A 10,228-nucleotide genomic window follows, 5' to 3' on the forward strand; every position below is an offset into this window, starting at 1 on the left:
TTGCGAATTCCAGGTGTGGGCGCACATATGTGATGTAAAGCGTTCGCCAGAGATAAATGCTTCTGCTTCGGAATACTTCTTTTAGTAGGCCCAATTTGTAATAGGCTACTGAGACTGCAGACTCTACCTGGGCACGGACTTTGAGGTCATTTGATATCAAAATACCTAGATCTCGTTCAGTTTCAGTTTCCTCCAGGTTTCGACGAGTGCCTTCTGTGTTCGTCATTAAATAGACTTGATTAGATTTTCTGTTACCTCGACCAACATGCATTGTTTTGCATTTTTCCACATTAAAGAACATCAACCATTTGTGAGACCATTTTATGGCTTGATCAACGTCTGATTGTAAAGCTAGCATATCTTCATTCGATTTTATCATGTTCATAGTTTTACTATCATCTGCGTCACTATATATATATATATATATATATATATATATATATATATATATATATATATATATATATATATATATATATATATTTAGGGATATGACTTTTTTGCAACACACTAGGCCTGTATCGTAATTCAATGAACTTTTATGTAAAAAGAACGAATAGATGTTTCATTTTGACGTATTTTGAAAAAAGGTCACCCCAAAACCAAAAAATCGAATTTTCAATAGGTACACTTTTGTACAGTAAATGAATATTAAAGGCTGAAGATGTTGTAAAAGTCATACTCCTGTTGTTATTTTATTTATTTATGCAACATGTACTGTGATATAACAAAAAACATTATGTGATATATAATTATACAAGTATTACAAAATTAACAGTATCAAAGCGTCTAGTACAACAATATACATAACTGTCTGTGTCTATAGGCCTACTGTGTTTAGTACATGGGTCACATGATGCTCACGTCTCATAAAGAGTCTAGCGCTTATTACTTAGAATGAATCGAAGTTGCAGTTTGTCTTTCTTTCTGCAGGAAGCATACAGGTCTTGCATCACCTTGATTGCACGTTCAGCTATCTGATTACTTCGTGGTATGTCGATGACGGATTGCTCTTTCTTCCAGTGATTTTTGAATGACTGCAATGCCTTTTTGTAAGGCTTCAATACATCAGATAAATTCTTGAAGTCATTGTCATTGTACTTTTGACTACTAAACCAATGTTCTGCCCACTCATATGAAATGAACCTGCAAACCTTCTCCAAATTCTTTCTCGCTTCAGGCATAAGAATGAACGCCAGAATGGCGAGAATGGCTCTTGAGTTCCATCTGGCATTGCTCATATTAGGAATGTTCTGAAAGTGAATCAGAGGGAAGTTTCTTTGTTCTTCATAGAACCTAAACACTCTTGTTAAATGGTACAAAAACTTCATATCGTCTCTCCACCCTGATTTATCAAGAATTTCTACAGTTCCATTCACAAACTTATCCTTCAGTTCATCATACTTATTCAACAGTTCAGACACAAATGGGTATTCAATGTTTGGAGATTTGGTATCACCCCCAAGTTCTTCGTCCATCACCAGACGGAGAATCCTGTCTAGTACGTGATGCTGACAACCGATAAATTGTGGTATTGTGACACCCTTTAATTTAAACATACGTTGCAACTTCACAACAACTCCATTTCTCTTCCCAGTATTGACGTTTTTATTGTATCAGTAATGATCATCTTAATTGAATTCCACAAATTGTATTCATCAATAAGTTTGGCAATTTTTTCAGCAACAGTTTCAGCTTTGCCATCTTTTAAACGCAGTGCATCAAGTTTCACGTCAGTTCTTTCATTCTGAAGTACAACTACCTGATATTCCTTATCATCTATTCGTTTGCCGTCAAAGTGTAAGGACCACTGTTCCATTTTAAGTTGTTGTATCATTTCTTTTTTTAATTTACCTGCCTCTTTGAATATGGACTTGTAAATTGCTGATTGACTTGGAGTTGGAATATCAATACCTTGTTGTGATAATACATTGCATATTTTAGCAGCTTTCTTTGTGGAAACTCCACTTGATGTAACCATACTTACAGCAAATTTACTTTTGTAGTGCTTTCTAGTTTTTTTCTGAGTGTCCTCATCATCGTCTTTATCACCGTCGTCGTCTTCATCATCTTCACTCTTACTTTTGCAGTTTTCAGATTCAGTACCACTGTCTGTGGTAGACAGGACTTGTGATGTGGAAGGTATTGCTGTTCCAGACTGGACTTTCCTTCTCTTGGAAGGGTGAATGGTTTCTTTACTTGCCACTTGTCCTGTTGAGTACCCCACCTGTCCTTTACTTTCTTTTTGTAGGTGGTATAGACGTTTATCTTCCGAGGATAACCACTGGCCATTCACTTTCGTGATGTCAAATAATGCATTGAGAACATCATATTTTCCACGCTTGACACATTCATCATAGACCTTCAGCACCTTCATAAGCTTTGCTCTTATCACTTGATCAGACACACGTGGAAAATTCAGTTTATTGTCCCACAATTTTGTAATTTCCTTAGAAATTTGGTCCATTCGTTCTTTTCTTCCTTTAACATATGCTCCGAGAAACTGGTATCTTCCTACGATCTGCAATTGAAGTGGTATTCTGGATTTTTCATCGAGTGAATGTTCTTCTACAGCCACGCTTCCTCTTCTTCTGTGTGACTCTTGAAATCTCACCAAATTTTTAGTCCAAGTCTTCTTGTTCTTTGTTACTGTGGTATGACTTTTCTTGTGAGACATCATATAATATTGTTACGACTTTACGGATAGCTGAGCGTAAATATCCGTTTAATAAAGTCGTTTAATTAATAAAATACTTTAACTGTATAGTAATCCAATTATAGTTCGATAATCCAGTCAATGTTGATAACAGTTCGATAATCAAGTCCGTATCCTAACGATAATGCTACAACTACTTATACTTCGTACACTTACAGCGTCTTTAGTTCGCTACAGTAGTTCCTTATTAGCTCAGTTACACGCAGAGTACTTCATAGAACTATTCACATTATCAACACTGAGCTCTGACAGCAGCTCGCTTATATAATTATTTAGAGCTTCCAGAATGTTCTACTAAGTTCTATAATCTTCTACAGTCTGTTACAGTCGTCTATATCACCGTGGTAACACAATGACGTCATCACATAACAATTCCAAGTATTTGCCGGCACACGGCCGTTTCGTTGCCATGGTAACGTGTGGCGTTATATTTATAAATTCATAACAAAATAATGAAAAAAATAGAATTAAGCTGAGAATTAAGCTTAAGATTAAAACATCGGTCAAAAATGAATGTATAAAAATGGTAAATCAAATTTTTATTTTTTTGTTGCAGAAAGCTATTTGGGCCTTTTTTCATGATTTTAGGTGAAAGTTCATCGATTTATGATACAGGAAACATTTTATTTGAAAAAAAATTAAAAAGTCATATCCATAATATATATATATATATATATATATATATATATATATATTATATATATATATATATATATATATATATATATATATATATATATATATAGTGACCTAGAAAGGTTAAGAAAGTGAGGACGGGGGTAGGGATACTGAAACAGAAATTAAGGGGGCCTTACGCAGCTAAAATTTAAATAAAAAAAACTGAAACTTTGAGTTAGTTTTGAGGGGAAAAAAAACGCTCCCTCCGCAACATGTCTCTATGCCAATATTTATATATATTTATAATAATCAAGTACCGACTTTGGTTTGCTTCCGACTTTTGGTTGTTTATTGCCTTTTGCTCAGCAGAAATGGAGTTTTACTATTTATCTTCTCATATATAAAAACTTAGTAAAATATTTGGTTCCATTACAAACTTTAATTGAACTTAAAGTGTTGTTTGGCCGTAGTTATTTCTTACTAAATCTTGCAAATAATTTATCACTACCTTCAGACTAACTATAGCTCTGAAACTTTCAGCACTTGTATAGTCCTGGTGAGCTTCTATGTTAAAATTGTTTCCAGGGATAAAGATCCGGGGAAGGGTTGCATTGTACGTGCCCACTTTTTTGCTTCAAAACCATGCAACTAAATTTTTACTGCTCTCCAAAACAGCTAGAGCTTTAAAACTTTCAGCAGTTGTATAGTCCCAATAATGTTGGGATGTTGAAAGTAAAAACATTATCAGGGCCAACGACACAAGAGGCAACAAATACCCTTCCCACCCTGACTATTTTTTTTTTTTTTTAATAAAGGAACACATTTTAGAAAAAATCACTAAAAGAATGTCTTTAAAGTTTTTTTAAATTTACTGTGGTAATTGAGGTAATAAAAGCGAAAGCGCATATAACAGAGCACCTCAAAAATAAAAATATTGAATCTGACTAAACATAAAATTATTCTATTTGAAAACAAGTGAGAGCTATTTTTAAGCATTTTATTACATAATTAAGTTTTAGCATTCATCATTCAAATTAGGTCTTTTTTTGATTTCAATATAGGCATTGTTACGCAACTTCATTCGTAAGTTCAAGTTATCTTCTTTATTTAATTCTTATTCATTAAATGACATCCTAAAAAGTATATTTTATGAAAGTCTTGATTTTTTTATAAAAGTTTAAAACTGAAACTTATCAATATCATATAAAAAATTAGTATTTTAATTACTTAGTTAATTATACGTATCTGGTTCATAAAACCTAATTAAATATATTTATAGTCTCATGTTTTGTAAGTTTTTTTCCTTTAAGAACTGTTTCGCAAGTTGTGGTGAGAAAGAGTTTCGTTTCGAAAGAAATTTGTTTTTTTATCATTATTTTTAAAAATAAAACCTTAAATTGTTCATATGTTGTAATACTGAAAATAAAATTTTATTATAAACATTTTGATATAAAAAAATTTTATTTTTTATAATTATATCTGTTTGGCCAACAAAATTTTTTTATAGGCTCCAAAACGTCGTTTAGCGAAAGAGCACATTTCGAAATTGCGACTTCCGTAAGCGCTAATTTCGTATGTAGCAAAATAGTTTTATTTAGTAATTCAACTTGCGAAAGGCTACATTTCGTAAGTAGCATTTGCGAAATGAACATCGACGGTTGTTTTTTATGTTTCGTAAAATTCGATACGAAGGAAAAAATTCCTGATTCTAAATATCCTTCCGAAAGAATTTTATTTTTCCGGAATTGTACGGAATCTTCCGTACAATTCCGGTTAACAGCTCTAGTTTGTACGCAGCTGTTGTTTATGCCCTAATCATACCCCCCTCCCCATCACCACATCCCCACCCCTCTCCTCCCCAAAGAAGGCAATTTTCAAGTTCCAGTTAGTTTTTTGAAGAAAGCTGAAAGTGCTCATATTGTATGTACCAAAAAAATTTTATTTTAAAGTTCAACTTTTTATTTTAAAATTCAACGATATGCTGTATTTCGGAATAACTACTTAATAAACATCAGCTTAGTAAATAGTACCGAAATAAATATCGACGATTTAAATGTTTTGTTTATTTTGGTACGAAAAAAGTTTAACTTCTCGTTATCAATATCCTTTTGAAAGAACTTTTTTTTACCGGAATTTTACAAAAAACTTCCGATTAACAACTCTAATTAAAACACCCTTCGACCTTATGTGAAGCATTTGGTAAAAGGTTATTAAGAGATCTTCGTTATTTGGGGAGGACTTTGACTAAATTACTGAATCTAGTTTAAATAATAAATAAAATAATTATATGAAGTTTTTAGAAATACTTGTTGAATAAACTATTTCTTGGCTACCCGATATTATATATATTTATAACCGTTGGCCTGATTTACAAAGTCTATCTATATGTAAACAAAAACTGTCTAAAATTAATATACTTTTTTTCAGCATCTTTACTTCCAACAAGGCTGCAAGCAACCACTTTTAGAGTCAGAAGTTACCCGAAGAGATAAGATCTTATAGAGCACAATAACGATCAACAGACAACTTAAAAGATTGCAAGAAAGCAAGCGAAAATGAAATCTAAAGGACTGATGTTCCAAAAAAAAACTAGACAAATAAGAATTTTTGGATTAATTAGAAGTAGTCACATTAAATCTTAGATAAAGATATGTCAGCATAAAATAGAACAAAATTTTAAAAACCACAAATTTTGCGAACGCTATTATTACCATACCAATTCTTTATATGTTTTTTGAACACCTCAAGACTTTTTGCGGACATGGTCTCATTATTTAGAGTGTTCCAGAGCGAGGTAGCTCTATATAACGTACAGCATGAATCATTATATAAGGAGCCTTTAGGAGGTAGAATGAGTTTTTTGCTACACGGAGTTTATACGTAAGATTATTTATAGTAAAAAGGTTTTTCATAAATATTGGATTTAGACGGTTAATAGATTTAAGAGTTTTAATCATAATAAATCTCAAATTTCTTTGATGGATTCTAAGACTATTATCAAAATTTAATAATTTATCCAGAGACAAATCAAATCTTTTATAGACTATACTTTATGAGTTCTATTTATTTGTTTGTCATCTTTTTTTGAACAAAACATCTAAATTAGAGGACAATTAGAAAAGTTAAACTAAATAAAAGCATTAAACAGCAAAATAGGTTTATTACGGGATAAAAAATCCTTATGCGTGAAAGTGTTTAATGTGTTTCCCAAACTTTAGATCTTTATCAGTTGTTATAACAAGTAGTTATACCTTATCGGATGCAAAAAACCTTATATTACCTATTTTTAGCGATAGATTTGTTGTGTTTTTTAACCCAACTAAAAGAAATTGGAACTTATCTGGGTTAGCAACCATCGAGTTTAACTGAAACCAGTTGATGGTATTAGTTTCTTCTTTTTGCAAACAAAAAATAACCTTCTCAGAGCTATAATCACAAGCATAAATAGTGTTATCATCAGTATAATTACAAAGTTTCGTTTCTTCAACAAATGAAAACAAATCATTTATAAAGATATTGAACAAAATAGGTTCAAGGATTGACCCTTAAGGCACTCCAGATAATATACCCACCCAATTTGAGGCAGAAGAACCTTCTTTTAGCCATTTCCGCATTTTTAGTTTAATTTCAAAAGTGATAATTTAAATGTCATTAGGAAAATCCTTTTTTGTTAACCTTTTAGAAGGAATATTATCAATGATGTACACAAGAATGCCTCCGCTACAATGAGAAACATCCAGGCGATAGGGGGTTTTATAACCTGAATATAAGAACTGATTAGTTGGAAACGAGTCATTCAGTTTAGTTTCACCAATGATAAGAATATCAACAGTTTTGTTTATAAAAGTAGTAATATCGGAAAATTTATTACGTATTCAATTTATATTTATAAACGCTAGACTGACATTTTTTGGATATTTGACCCTTAATTTATCCAAATCAGAGTTTAGGCTAAGATCTTTATTAATACTTTGTAGGTAAGTTTGGTGATCAAAAATCACATGGGAATTTCTATCAAGTAGACTTCAGATACGCATAAAGTTCACGTAATCCCAGGTGTTGATTAGACAAATTTGAGTTATTAATAATATTATAATTACTCAGTTTCAATTTATCTGTTAAACGTATCGTGGTAAGTTGAACTTTTGCGTTATCGAATCGACGAGTTGGTGTAGATAAAATTATTGAAGAAGTTGGGTTCGATTTCAAAATAAAGGAAAGAAGATCTTTTAGTTTTTCCTAGGCAGTTTCAGACGAATCGTTTGTACAATTATTCGTTCCAATATGCAGGATAATTTTAGCTCGTTCTTTTTTTAAGAGAGGAATAAGATTAGAATGCATGTCTTCTATGGTAGCACCACGGAAGACTCTAACTTTAACTTTTCCTAACTTATGCATTTTTTTTATTAGTTCCCATTAAGACAGAGTCTCCACATATTAAGGTTGGTCCTGCTAGCCAATAATAATCGTCAGTTAATCATAAGGATAATCTTTATTAGCATTGGTTACTTGTTTTTTAATAATATCCTAAGGATAGAATTTAACAACATTGTTTACTTGGTTTTCATGAATTTTTTTATTTTTCACATTTTTTTTGTTCCATTTTTGCAATAGCTGAGCGAGCATCTTGTTTTTGTGCAAGATCTTTATAATTTAAAAAATTGGAATGCTTTTTTTTTCTGACCGAGAAAAATTGATTTTTAATATTTTTAAACTTATGATTTGATTGAAATTTTATTTCAATATTAATAGAAATTGTTTATTCAGCTGGTTCAGAAATATTAGACTTTTAAAATTTTAAATATTTGACGTTTAACTGATGACGAACTTTAACTAACTCGTTACAAAAACGATCTTTATTTTTAACATCAATTGTATTATTAACACGTTCTTTTTGAAGGAAGGCATTAATACTTTCGTCGTTAAAACTAATATCGCCTAAAAAGTTTTAATTATAAATCGATTTTAAATTAGACACGGTTGATTTGACATCAAACTTATTAACTAAGACACCAATAATTTTCTTAAATTCTGATAACTCTTCTTTTAGAAACGAATTTTCTTCCTTTAAGATTGAAAGACTATATTCACTACTGTTCAAGTTTTTAAATTCGTAGTTCAAAATTTTAAGCTCAGATTCTAATGCTCTTATTTCTTTATCGTTGGTAATACAAAGATCAGACGCAGATTTTTCTACATGAGTTATAAGAGCTTTATAAAATTCCTTGCCGTTTTTAAAAGAGCAACTTAACAAAATATTTTTAGATACCAGTATATTAAGAAAGTCACTTACTTTTAATTTATCTAGTCGGCTGTTGAAATATTTTAATACTTCGTCATAAATAGTATCCATATCTGCTCTTTTTTTCCTTTTATGAATAACATTTATTGCATTTATAAAAATTGTCGCATGTTCCATTCTCAAGATTACTTGTGGTTCCGAAAAATCTTGTAAAAAACTTTCAAAATCCCTAAGAAACTTATTTGACTCTTTTCATTGTCAATATCATTAAATATCTTTTTATTTTCTTTAAATAATTTTTCCTCCATAAACTTAGCTGTCATTTTGATCGCTGTTTCCATATCTTTCCATAGTTAAAAACCGGATCCGAGACCTGGTATTCGGCACCGAGTCCATTAAAAAAAGTAAAAACAAAAAAAAGTTAAACAAATAAAAACTTAGACAACACTTTTTTGGTGTATTTTATTTTAGTTTCTTTTTTGATTTTTTGTTTGTGACAAATGAAAAACCTTATTAGGGTTCGAAATAATTAAAAAGTAGACGATCAAATAATTTTTCCAACAATAATTGATTCAAAACTTCATTTAAACAGAATTCAAATTTTTTAAATGCGGCTAAAAAATAACTAAAACCCCCTAAAACGATGTAAATTTCTTTGTTTTTAGTAGCCGCGGCGCAGCGATAGATTGCTCGCCTTAGAGACAAGAGGGAGCGCGCCACCTCTCGTTTCTGAGGGATACGCCCCTCCCCCTACTTTTTTTTGTGTGGACCTTCTTTTCTTTTAGAAAGAAATTAACAATTTAAAAAAAAAAACGAATTCTTTTCAAAATGAGGTAGCGTGCCCCCAACTTTGAAAACCGTGTCGTAGGCTCTACGAAAACCATTGATTTCTCGTCTAACTTCCTAAACATCATGGGAAAAAAATTCAGTTGAAAATCGTCTGTTAGTTAAAAGTTCCTTGGTTTAAAATTTTATTTATTATAAACGATCATTAAGCAAAAACCTTATTTAAAAACGACCTACGCAAAGTATTAAGCTTTCATTCATTTTCCGTAATCAAAATCGCGAAAAATGTACCTTTCTCTCACGTTCTAAGCAATAAAATGTATTAATTAGTTGTTTTTTGTATTTCTTTTTCTTTTTATTTCTTTCGTATTCTCATATTATTTCATTTTACTTTACGGTTTTTATATCTGTATAAACCAGTTTCCTTTTTGCAATATTATTTGCTATCAACGTTTTGCAATATATTATAGCAAAAAATTATTCTAAAACGTAGTTTAAGTGAGACACGTCTAGATTTAGTACATAGGAATTATCAACTTCTGAAACTATCAAGAAGTTCATTGGTTGAAGCACTAATTTTTATCTGGTTAATAATATTTCTGAAAAGTTTTAAGTAACACTAAAACAAAATTTGTTTCATTGTTTTTATAATTAAGTTTCAGCACTTAAAGGTCATGTCTGTTAAAAATATTTTCAAAGAAGATTTGCCTCAGATATAGAAAGTGGCGAGAGAAAGAGATGCAACCTTAGCAGATGCTAATTTTGCAATCAATTTGATATATGGTTTATATATACGGATTCGAGATTTATAGATATAAAAAAAAGAATCCGCGGTAAGAAAGTGGCGAGCGCGATAAAGAGATGCA

This window comes from Hydra vulgaris, chromosome 12, assembly GCF_038396675.1.
Source record: "Hydra vulgaris chromosome 12, alternate assembly HydraT2T_AEP".
NCBI classification, from domain to species: domain Eukaryota; kingdom Metazoa; phylum Cnidaria; class Hydrozoa; order Anthoathecata; family Hydridae; genus Hydra; species Hydra vulgaris.